Source organism: Leiobunum rupestre, chromosome 9 (genome assembly GCF_980474605.1).
Source record: "Leiobunum rupestre chromosome 9, qqLeiRupe1.1.hap1, whole genome shotgun sequence".
NCBI lineage: Eukaryota > Metazoa > Arthropoda > Arachnida > Opiliones > Sclerosomatidae > Leiobunum > Leiobunum rupestre.
Genome location: NC_143392.1, coordinates 5257468 through 5270531, shown reverse-complemented (window position 1 = coordinate 5270531; position 13064 = coordinate 5257468).

Sequence of the window (13064 nt, the reverse complement as noted above, 5' to 3'; positions counted from 1 at the left end):
TATTTTTATTATATCTAAAATCTATAATCGAATCCTCGTCTGACAAAAATTTTTCCTCGTACACTTTTAAAGGATTTTGACTACTAATCACCCCATCTTGAAATTCTGGCGCGTGTATATTAAAAATATTTGCTAAGGGGCCGGTGAAGGCCGCCTGTAGGTCTGGAGGGAATGAAATTCTTAAGTTGTATTTCTTCGATTACGTAATGAATTTCGAACCGGTTTAAAGGGGGGAAGTTTGTTGCTTGTTGAATTTCGTTTTTTAATTGCCTATGCAAAGATAATGGAATAATATTTCCAAAATCATCTCTCTGACCTTCAAATAAAAAAGGTTGGATAATTGATACGGAGTAGAAGGCCCAATCTTCCTGCTCAAATTGCGGTATTTTTGTAGATTCAATACGTATGTCGATAAAATTGTTGAGCGAACTAAAAGTAATAATATTTAAATTATTTAACGGGCCAAATTTTGGAATACCCGTAAAATAAGTGTCTGGTGGAATTTTAAAAAGATCTGCTAATGTATTTTGAAATTTAATTTCCATACCTACCGGTATTTCTAAATTTAAATATAAATTATCTTCATCATCGGACGATATCGCGGTTTTTAATCCATCAAACTGTCTCGGTTTACATCGTTCTAATAAATAACGTATAATTAAGTGTAATGTGAACGGTTTAATTTAATTATTATATTGTCTTTCTCCCTCTTATCTGCCCGCCTCAAACACAATCGCGTAATTATTTCATTGTATTGGTTTAATAACAGGTTGAGACGGTAGATTAATTGCTATTGGAAGAGAACTTGGTGAATTATTTTCTTCGGAAGGATTTAAAACTTCTGGTTGGTTGACGTCTCCATTAATATTTGGTATTAAAGGATCTGTTGGTAAAATGTTGTTTAGATTTTCTTCTGGTTTCAGTTTTGGCTTTTCTTCTAAATTTAGTTTTGGTTTTGTTTCTTGTTTCACTTCTAGATTTAGTTTCGGTTTCTTGTTAATTTTCTGTTTTTGCTCCTGGGTTGTGATTGGATTTCTTCCACGGGAATTTGTCGTGGTAAATATTTTTGTTGATATTTATTCGCAATTAACGCTTTTTTTATTCGTACTTCGATAAAATTTATTGCGTAAGTTAAAGCAATAGTTTTGGCGTGATTTGAGAGTGGATAATTAGAAAGATAATCACTGTCGACAAAATCATTTTCTCGAAATTCCAAAACACAAGCTAGGGACGATGCTTGAGGTATTCTTACTTGCACATCTTTTTGTAACTGTATTTTTAATTTTGAACTATCTTCGTTTTCATCTACTTTTACAGTATTTATTTGGATTTTTCCTTTAAGTGTTTGATTGGCCTCAATACTTTTAGCAAACTCGTTAAGTATATTATTTTGAAGAGATGTTGGAATAGTATTCTTATTCACCCTCGTAACGTTTGGGTGGAATTTCAATTTTAATATAATCCCATTGATTTTCTTCGGGTGAAATAACATCTGACACGTGCCCTACTTGGAAATGCGAATACTCCTTTGTTATATTCGAATAAGTTTCAGGAAGAATTATCTCTGCTTATGCGCAAGCCCGTTTTTCATTGTTAAAATTTAAAGGTTTTGATAACTGTACTTTAAAGGTAGGCGTATTTTCTGGATATATATCGGGTGATGCGTTCGAAGGTAGAAATACTACGAAACTTGACATCTTTATAATGACAGTTTAGTTGGGCGATATCTCGTTTTATATTAATAAAAGATTTAGCGTGATAGATCGAAAAGCTTGGGAGTTGAACTTTAAACTATTTGATTAACATCCTGCAACGCTACCGATCTACCACGAAAGAGTTAAAATATCTATTTTTACGTAGGAAAAATAAGAACAATATGTTTATTAGAAAAACAAAACAGATTTATTCACATATTTTCAATCATTTGACAAGTTTTTTCAAGATTTTCCAAAACCTCAATGGGCGTTTCAACTTGATTAAGACTTAAAATTTGATTATTTTTACAATATTCTTGAAAAAAGATAATAGCTTCCATCTGCTCATCAGACGGCATGACAAAGTCCGGTGGAAATACAACATTTGGTTTCATTGTTGCATTTAAACTTTCTTCACTCTTAATAGCAATTGTCTTTTTTTACGTAGAATTTTCTTTGGAGTTCCATTATCATTAACAAACTCGTTTAACCATTCTCGATGTTTTACGTTAAACTCGTTCAAATAATCAATAATTTGATCGTCTAATATTTCTTCTTTGGTTGTATATTCTGGTTTCTTTGAATGAAGACAATCGCAAACATCAATACTAATTAGATTTTTATAACTACTCGATAAGTGATCCATTAAGTGTTGTTTAAAAGTTGTCTCGTCAAGATATTGTTCTTGACAAATCCAGCATTTAACACTAAAGTTTAAATTATCAAAGAAATTAAAGCGTGTTTGCGACATGGCTCCTGGTAATAACAAGGGTTCTCGGTAGGAGATTTGCCTTTAAAGAGCTCGACTTTTGAGACGTCTAACGCTTACACATATCCTTTGGCTTTTAAATGTGAAAAGATTTATTATTTATAGAAATAGTTTTTATCGACATTTTAGATTCGTTTATTAGTTGTTTAAAGTATTTTGGGTGGGGCCAAAACTTGTCAAGGTTATAAAGCAAAGTTCGCGAATTTGTTTCCCTATCTCGCAATTAACTAATTAGCATTTTAAATGGCTAAAAAACGAAAAAACCAAAAAAGTGACACCAAAAGTAAATAAGTTAAAGTATTTGGTGGAGTCACATATTACCGCCGATATCTCGGTCCGAGCTTGTTGGGGTGATAGACCGAGAATTAGGGGTTGTGGACCGGGGTCAAGCGTCGAGGTCAAAGGTCATCTTCAAGGTCAAATTTGAGATTGAAAACAAAAATATTTTGCTGTCGTTTTCCAAGGTCAAAAACTGGTTTTTGGAAAAAAAAATTGGGGTCATTTTGGGGGTTATTTTGGCGGCCATCTTGGAAAAAAAGTGTTAAGTTTTAGTCCATCTCTACTAGCGCGATCATTTCTGGAACTCGCCAATTTTATTCACGATAAACGTTGTAAGATTACTAAATGGAGGTTCGCTGTGACGTCGCGGACTAAAGAAACATATCGACTATATCAGGGACAAATGTAGTTTCATCTCGATTCAAAATTAAGACTATCTGCCACCCTCGTGCCTTAATTATCGCTATAGCGGAATACTGATAGGAAAGAATATTTCCAGGAGTATAAGGCCTTGTACAAACCATCTTCCCGGAAACAATGAGAAAAAGCCTAAGAATTACGTCTCGAAGCGTGCGTGTCGAAACGCGAATGTGGCGCCTTCACTAGTTTAGTCCATTTTCAATTTATTCTTTCGAACTACCAAATAATCATTTTCGAGGTATATAGTGACCGACCTCTAGGCATTTTCCAAGGGGAAGGAGGGAATCCCGAAAATAAAATTTATTTATTTTATAATAAGAAACATTACGACGTAATTGTGAAATTAACGTCTTTTTTCGCACAAATTAGGCGTGTTCCAAGTGTCTCGTCGGATATGATAAGAAGTCAAAACATCACTGTGATATTTTTTGTAAGTCGTGTTACAGACCCCAGAATTGCGCGGGAGAGCTCATCAAATGTGCCGATTGTTTTCGTTCCTTCCACGGATTGGAATGCTTTCAAAGTCATCGCGAATCGCTTACATCCCTTTGTAGTCCGGTTAAAGTTTGCAAAGACTGTTACAAATACGTGGACTACAGGTCTAGGGATACCATTCATTCTTGTTCGGAATTATTCTGCCAGATCTGTAAAAAACACGCGCCTCATCCCCATCTATGTTTCGTTCGGCGAATTAAAGACCACGCAGATCCCGCTATGACAAAAAGAAGATTATCACGAGGAGGCGGTCAAACAGGCGCGCTCGCGAAACTAGGAAGCGTCCCTTCCTATTTGTTTCTGTTTTCTGACATTGAAAGTATTCAGAATAAACGCCACGCCTACAAGCCAGCGGCTTACGAGCATGAACTTTCAAGGGTTGGATGACTAAAGATGCCCTGTTATTGAAACATATAGAAAAGTATCGCTTATGCAAATTCGTAAATGACGAGAATACGGCTAATGTCCCCGTCCTAGAACGGCCGAAAGACGCTGAAGATATAGAGCTAAATCCTATGCGCCATGAGCTCGAAAGAATGCGTTCGTTTAATAAGGGGTTCCCGGTTAATAACGTAGATGGTAGAGCCTTAGCACGCACGGGGTTTTATTATACGAATTACAAAGATTTGGTTAAATGTTTTGCTTGCGAGGGGGAACTCACGGCTTTGGAAAAATATGACTGCCCTTTCGGTGAACATAGGAAAAATTTCCCGCATTGTAAATTTCTATTAGGCGAGGAATGCGTAACGTAAGTCATTTTACAGGCGATGAGGATATTGTAGAAACTAACCAATCAACTTATTCCTCGACTGCCGAGAAAGCCGTAATATACTGTTTTTAAAAGAGGTGGTTGACACTATAGAGGGGGGGAAAGAAACGACAAGAGTCTAGACATATTTGTACAATTGGATAATAGATTTTTAGGCCGTGGGAATCTCTCTTATTTCCAACTCTTTCACGGGGGTTCTGTCTCTCCCCCGGGGATTTTAGTTCGATAGGAATCATTTGATCGCTAGTTCACGAAGGTGACGGATAATTTTTTTTAACTTCCTCTAAAAATAAAAATGAATACCATGGGGAAGCGAGTTGCCAGTTTAAAAAAATTTCAGGCGGGATATATGGATTCTCTCGAGCTGGCCCAGGCGGGGTTCTTTTTCATCGGCCAAAAGGCAATTACAATGTGCTTTTGGTGTGATGGTTTAGTGTCGGATTGGGTGACGTGATCTAACCCTATACATTCTCACATCTCCTCGTTTCCCGAGTGCGAGTACGTCAAGATGCAGGAGACCTTTGAAGCCCAACTAGGACCGATGCGGTATTCAGCCGCGAGGTTGAAGACTTTCGTCGATTTCCCGTTAGGCAAGCCCACCCCCGAGGATCTCACCAACGCAGGATTTTTTGCGGACTGCGTAAAGTGTTTTTATTGCGGTGGTGAGATCCTGGAATGGGGGGCTCAAGGCGATCCCTTTCGGGAACATGGGAGACTTTTTCCCGAATGCAAATTCACAAAAAAGCTATTATTGCCAGAAAGTGTATGTGAAAGCAATTGTCTTCGGCGTCGCGTAAAATTTGTAACTTTCTTTTTCCTCGATGTAGAAAATCGAACCACTTTTCCGTAATTAATAATATTTTAGACCCTATTTTAAAACACCATGCAAAAAGTGTAATGAAAAATGATTTAGTATAATATTAGTGTCGTTATTTTTTCCAATACATATTAGGTAAAAAGAGATATAGGTAAGTGAAGGTATCCACAAAATGAGGTAGGTGAGAGAGGCGAAGTTAATACTCGTAAAAAAGGCCATCGAAGTTAGAGAGCTCCATAATTTTGGATCTAAAAATACGACGGATCTATAAAAACGGCGTTTATTATAAGAATATTATGGATACGTAGCTTTCGCCATGTTTCATAATCTAGCGCATACTCTACCGAGCTCGCACCTTTACGAACACATCGAGGTAATCCTATCACCAACACCCGTTTCAGAGGGAAATTATAATTTCGTTTCCTCCTTTTAGGAGCAACGAAATAAAAAAGACACGAAGTTGTGAGGGGTCCAAACCTTTCACTGTAAAAAGGGAATTGCCTGGGATTGGGAAATTCCAAATGTTTCCACTTGAGTTCATTCCAAAGAATAAATATACGCTTCGCTTAACAGACCGGCGTGTTCTATGGCTCAACTTGCAAACCGATTGTGGCTCCATCTCGGCGCTGGTCAAAATTTTCCGCTAGCTTGAGATGTGTTACTAGTGGCACCTCTAGCCGCGGGTCCAAATATTAACCCAGCTTTTACAGTGCTACAGAGGTGATTACAGGTTTTTCATTGAATGTTTTTCGAAAGGGTCATATCGGTAATGTTTTGATATTGGTTGGCGAGTCTATAACCATGGATAAAATGGAAAATATGCCTTTGGATATGGTCAATATATTAGATGGAGAATTAATCCCGTGCAAATGTAGGGATTCCTGTAGCAGAGCCGCTACTCTGCTGCTCAGACATAAAAACAATGTTGCTATACAAACGGGAGGGGGTCACACCCCCCTCCGAAATCCAATCCTGGCTACGACAAGTTGTTTAGTGTTAGCGTAAATTTCAAATGTAAATACTCGTTCATGCCTCAAATTAAAATCTAGAATTATGTTTAACTAAAACGTTTACAAATATAACGAGGATCAGTCTCATCCATTAGTTTTGGATCTGAAATATTACCCTGAAATGAAAAAAGTGTACATAGCATCTAACTTTAATGATTTCGATACATTATGTATATAAGTTCGCCAGATTTCTAACGGGCTTGCGGGCTATTTGAATGTTCGTTATAATCAATGGCCGCTAGCCAAATTCTTGATTGGTAACTATTCCACCTAAGCAAAATCATTGAAATTGTATTTTTTTTAAATACATATTTTGACAGAACCATGGGCTAATCGGCCGTGTAGCTTTCGGTTATGGTCACTTTTCTGACTGCAGTTTTTTAATAGCTACGCCAAGTTACGTAACACCAATATTACTCTATTATATCTTGGATTAATAAATTAGTAAGGGTGAGAAAACCGCATCTTCCTCTTTCCCTACGGGCCACCCGTAATATTTACAACTCTGATCATAAATTAAAACTTTAATATTATGAACAAATTATAATAACATAAATATTGAGATAGTAGGGACTGAATGAAAATTTAAGAAATCAACCAATTGATTTGCCTCGTAAAGTTTTGGACTTACCATTTATCAAACAAATATTTTATAAACTGCATATTTGTGAGAGATAATTTGTTTCTCTCCGTTGACCAACGCTCAAACCCTTCGAATCCTAAATTAACTTCATATTAAGCTCCTTAAACTGTTCTACTCAATCAAGCAAACTTTCAAAAACTCGGTCAAAATTCATGGTATGACCCTACCCTTCCAATTTTCGCCACGACCCTCCCCCCTCCGTTTCTCGACCTGACAAATAGGATTGAAATATACTGCCTACAGCCACCTGCTACAGCTATCGGCACAAGTAGAGACTGGTCGGCCGCCAGGGTTCGAAATAGAAAAGCCCATTTGCGGGTTCTATATTGAACATCCTTTTTTCGATGTTCTACCCGAAAAACCAAAATGGACCCTTCTATCTTCGCCACATAGCAAATGTAGATTAAAAATGATAAATAATCACATCGCAATAAAAGTATTTGATCGTTGGATTTTTCGTTTTTTTTGTTGAATTTTTTACATTTTAAACCTGAAATATCTAGAAAAGAATCTGTTTTTAAGGAATTTACTCAACGGAAAATCATATTCGTTAGTGTTTATCTTTATGTGCATAGCCAGGATTAATCCGTAAGCTGAAGAAGATCAAGTTAATACAAAAATTTTACTATTAACCAACAAAATGTTTCAATTTGATGGAATATAAGAAATTATAAAAATTACATGAAAAACTAACTGCCAAACTGGCGTTAACTTAAACACTTTCCACAAAATCATTTAAAAATTCAGATTGACATTAGACAAATAAAGATTTATAAGACTTCTGTACCATTAGCATTTTAGTCAGTTATCTCAAATTGCTCGATCAGGCCATTTTTCTCAAAATGTATTTATGCTAGGGTTCTGAAATTTTCAGGGTTTATTTGTTAGGTATGGAAGGCTTCGGTTACTAAATTTCCAGAAAAATCGAACGATTTTGTGCCGTTTTGGAAAATTTTTTTCACCGGTAGGTGTCACGCAAAATGTTTCAACAGAAAAGTTGTAGGGAATAGTCGAAAGTGTAAAAATAATTTTGGTTCGGTTGAAAAAGACCTATTTTTCACTGAGTTTGGAGGTCGGGGGAAAAACAATTTGTACTAGCAGGCAATAGCCTTTAACGTAAACAACACACATGTACATTTATTTTAGGGAACTTATGCTTTCAGCTATGTAGTTAATAATCAGATCTGCAAAAAGTTATTGTTAAAGAAAATTATTACGTTCAACACCTAATTAGACAAAGTAGACAAAGACCGCGTTTTCCATTTCGACGTGGTTACGAGTAAGATCATCAAACAAAGATTTGTAGACCAAAAATTACGCTTATTTCTCTTTTGTTGTTTTTTAACGTGAAATATCAATTGTCCGAGTAGTATTTAAAGCGTTTACATTTCAAAGTTAAAACATTATCTCAGCTTGGCCGATTGTTGTCCAGTATGCCTCTTTACACTCGAGATCAGCACGCTCATATGCTAGAATTATTTTACGGAGAAGGTCGTCGTAATGCTACCATAGTAAGTCAGTTATTTAGACGAAGATTTCCCAATTGCAGACCAAGTCATACGACGGTTTTTAGAGTGGTCCGCGACTTCGACAACTGGGGTAATATCAATCCGAGGTTTCGTGGTCGTGGTCTCCAGGACATCGACATGGAAAACACCATACTTGCCTACTTCGTCGCCTATCCTCGAGCGAGCGTCAAGACTGCCAGCTTTGACTTAGGGTTGGATCGAAACTACGTTTGGAGAACACTCAAAAGACACTTCACCAAGGACTGCATGACGGTGATAGACAGCGCCGACTCGACTTCTGCAATTGGTTTTGTCTCATGGCTGACGCACACCAGGATTTTCACGATCAACTACTGATGTCCGATGAATGTTCATTCGGAAGAGATGGGCCTTTCAACCGTCAAAAGCAACATATGTGGGACTACGAGAATCCACACTGGGGATTTCCTCACCGCCACCAAGTGCAGTTTCGCTTAAATGTGTGGGCTGGTCTGTTAGGTGACTGAATTATTGGCCCGTTCTTCCTGCCAAATCGTCTGAACGGTCAAAACTACTTGGAGTTCCTTCAAAATGAAATATCCAACGTGTTGGACGACATTCCTCTGGCCGAGTACAGACGCATCTGGTTCCAGAAAGATGGGGCGCCACCTCACCAATATCGTGACGTGGTTGCAAATCTAAATGACGAGTTTCCTGGAAGATGGATCGGAAGAACTGGTCCTGTTCGTTGGCCTGCAAGATCCCCTGATCTAACACCACTCGACTTTTTTCTTTGGGGATTCGTAAAGGACTACGTATACCAAACACCTGTGACGAGCGTTGAAGATTTACGACAAAGAATCATCGAAGCATGTCGCCGGGTGACTCCAGAAATGGTTCGGGGAGCATTTCGCAATATGCAACATCGTGCATATTTGTGCATTGCATCAGAAGGTGGCATTTTTGAAAACATTTTGTAGAAGTCATTAAAAAACATTTGTCACTTGGGCTAATTATTATTTGTTTATTTTTCGAAATCTTATAACTGAAATGCATGTTACCTACAATTCGTTAAAGGTTATTGCCTGCTAGTACAACTTGTTTTTCCCCCGACCTCCAAACTCAGTGGAAAAATAGGTCTTTTTCAACCGAACCAAAATTATTTTTACACTTTTGACTATGCCCTACAACTTTTCTATTGAAACATTTTGCGTGACACCTACTGGTGAAAAAATAAATTTTCCAAAACGGCACAAAATCGTTCGATTTTTCTGAAATTTTGTAACCAAAGCCTTCCATACCTAACAAATAAAACCTGAAAATTTCATAACCCTAGCATAAATACATTTTTAGTAAAATGGCCTGATCGAGCAAATTGAGACGCCCTGTTTAACTAAAGATTTGAATTATAACTGTAGGTTTTCTTTGCAGTATGCAACTGTATAGATTATAATTCTACCGGTTAAATTACATATTTTCTATGCAGAACAAAACTAAATTTTTCAATTATTTCTGTAAAATTGACAGGTTAGCAACGACTAACTAAACAGTAAAATTTACAACTATTTCTATAAAAAATACAGTTTCCAATGCGGAACAAAACTCCGAAATTTACAATTATTTTCTTAAAAAATTACAGGTTTTCAATACAGGTCGAAACTGTTCCATTTACAAGTATATCTGTAAAAAATACATAATTGAAACACAGATGAGAACAGTAGAATTTACAGAAATCGGTCTGTTTTTAGCGATATTTTTAAAAATGAAAATTTTACAGAAAAATTCTGAAGTAAGATAAGAGAGATTTTTTGTACAATTTCCATAGGTTTTCTGGGATCAGGGGTTGCCAGCAATTTTCTGTAATTGTTACAGAACATTTTTCTCTCAGTGTGACACGTTTCAGAAGAGAGAGCCACTTTATCACCTGGTCATAGGTACTCTACTCGATACGTATGACCAGATATCCGCCGCTAGAGTGGGCTTCTACGGGGAATTTCAAAAGGAACTATTAGTTCACTTGAAATCTCGATTCTTCGAGGAAATAATCGACCCCGATTACGTGGTAGCCGCCATTTTAGACCCCAGAGGGAAAACATCATTATTTCCTTGTAATATCAAAAGTCTTATAAGACTCTGTACTTCGGTTCCTCTTAGGTCGCGTAGGGAAGTATCACCGGATGATCTCTGTAAAGCGGCAGCTAAAATCACGTGACTTGCTCGCCACTTCACCAAGTTTTGATAGAAAGTGTGACTATGCGTTACAAAATATAGTTCTTACAGGATTCACGTTTTATCAGTATAATATTAAAACCAACGCAATAAAACCATAAGGAAATGATATTAATAAGGTTATTGGTAAATAAAGCAAATCACAAAATGGAATTTTATTTGGAAAATGAAATTGTTTGAAAAAAGATACGGTTGTTGGCTAGAATTGTACATGTGACTCGATAGCGATTGGCCTAAACTATCGTCTGCTAGTGTAGAACGTGGTTCAACACCACGCGTATTTGTTCCTCAATACATTTGTAAGTAAATCTATCTTTCTTGAACAGGAATTTATATAATCATAATCACTATTTTAAAATATTTGTTGAGCAGATGAAATGACTAACAACAAAAAATTAACATTTCAAGAAGTGTTAAAAATTGACGAAATATTTATGATTATGACGATGACCTTTTCAAAATAAATGAAAATTCAATCTTTTGTCGAGACTTTTTCATATTGAAAGAACATTATAAGCTCGAGCGTTCAGGAAATTCCATGTTCCTCTGTGCATGGTACAACTGGGTGACTGAGTATTCATTGCAGAAACCTGCTGGTTTTAACTCGGAGCTCAATTGCAATGCAAGTGAATTTTCTTTAAATATTAGAAACACATGCCAAACTAAGAAGATCTACTTCAAACACTACCGATCCTGAAACAATTAGTACATCAACTTCTAGTCAAGGCCATGTAGTCTCGAAGAAGAAAGTTATGCGCCACAAGAAATCAGACAGAGTTAACTCTTTGAACAGATTGGGTGGTGGTTGTCTTGGGGAAATGTGGAAGGTGAACAAAAAAGCCGTGCAAATTAACTCCAAAATTAGGCAAGGGAAAAAGCCTTTGACACAGAAGCTTACAGATGCTGCCAATAAATTGTACCAAATAAGCCTATATCTGCGGAACATGGATCAGTTTCCTAAAGATATCCCTCCAGCTCTCATTCACATAAATAAAGGAGGACTATTGATCTCTACATTTCTAAGATTCACGACTTAGTGGTTGATGAATGGCTTAAATGGGTTAAATGGACTAAAGAAAAACCTGTAGAAGTATTAAGTAAGTTTTTAAGCCTAAAAAAAATTACCTACTTTATAAACCCAATTTATTTTTATTTTTAGAACAGACGATGACCACTCTTAAACAACGAAGAACTGAAAGAATTGTTTCACGAATCATTATTGGACATAATCTAAATACGAGAGGCATTTCTCACCAGATCAATTAGAGCAATTCAGAAAAATTTACCAAAGAAAGATGGGACACGCTAAACTAGAGGATTTGGTGCGAGCCAAAATTCAATCAAGAAACGACAGCACTGGAAGAAAGTTTGCGTTGCTATTTGTATAGGAATTCAGTTAAAAAAGCAGTGAATCAAAAGAATCCCTAGTCATTGGAGTCTCTGAAAAAAAAGAAAGACATGCAAGTTTAATCTCACAAATCAATTCCTAAAAAGAAACCTGTGCTAAAAAACAAAAGTGTGTGTCAACATGCTGCTCAGTTCCTTATTTTAGTCCTCTGAATGAAATATCAATAAATGAACAAGGTGCATCATCTTATCCTTTAGTTAGGTTAGATCAGGCCAAAAGATCAGCAAGGGGAAGACACATTCGAAAGAAGTTTCTTGATAATTTCTTATACGAACAGATTACTCATTCCAAAAGTGTGATAAGGCTTTGTTTTAATAGTCAACAAGTCACGTTCCTCTTTCAGCCTTTTTTAAGTTAAAAAAGTGTTTTAACTCAAATTAAATTATTTTAAAAATACATTAAATTGTTTTCTTAATTGTCACGAATATCAACTCCAACTTTTCGGTAGGAAGCTTCTGCGTTTTGAGAGGTTTTAGTGCATCCTTTTATCAACAGCACAACCATTATTGCGTACTGGGAAGATGTATTTAATTGGGTTACGTGATGTAAAATCTGCAACTAAGCCACAGAAACCAAATACTGAAATTCTAAGTAATTCCGACGTTTGCCACGCTAAAAATGTTTGTCAGCTTTTATCTTTTAAGTTTTCTTCGTACAGAATTATTTCTGTGGCCCAATGTTCAAAAAAATTTAGGCCTTCAGACATTGATTTCACCGGTGGAGAATCTAGCGAGCCAACAATTTCGTGTGCTAATAATCCGGTCTTGAATAATTTGTGGCATGCACTTAAGTAACTGTGACACGCCATGACCTCATCTTTGTCCGCTGGTGGGTCCTCAAACATTGGCTTTCCATAATTTATTAACTCGCCCAAAACCTTTTGGCTTTGCATAATTTTAGCGGGCGTGTCATTTAATTTAACCCAAGATCTCTCAATAAATGCCAAAATTAAACGCTTTACTTGCACTAGCTCGTTATTGTCACGTCGATCTACATCTCTTCCATACATATCTATAATTTGGGTCCGACCGAAATTAATATCAC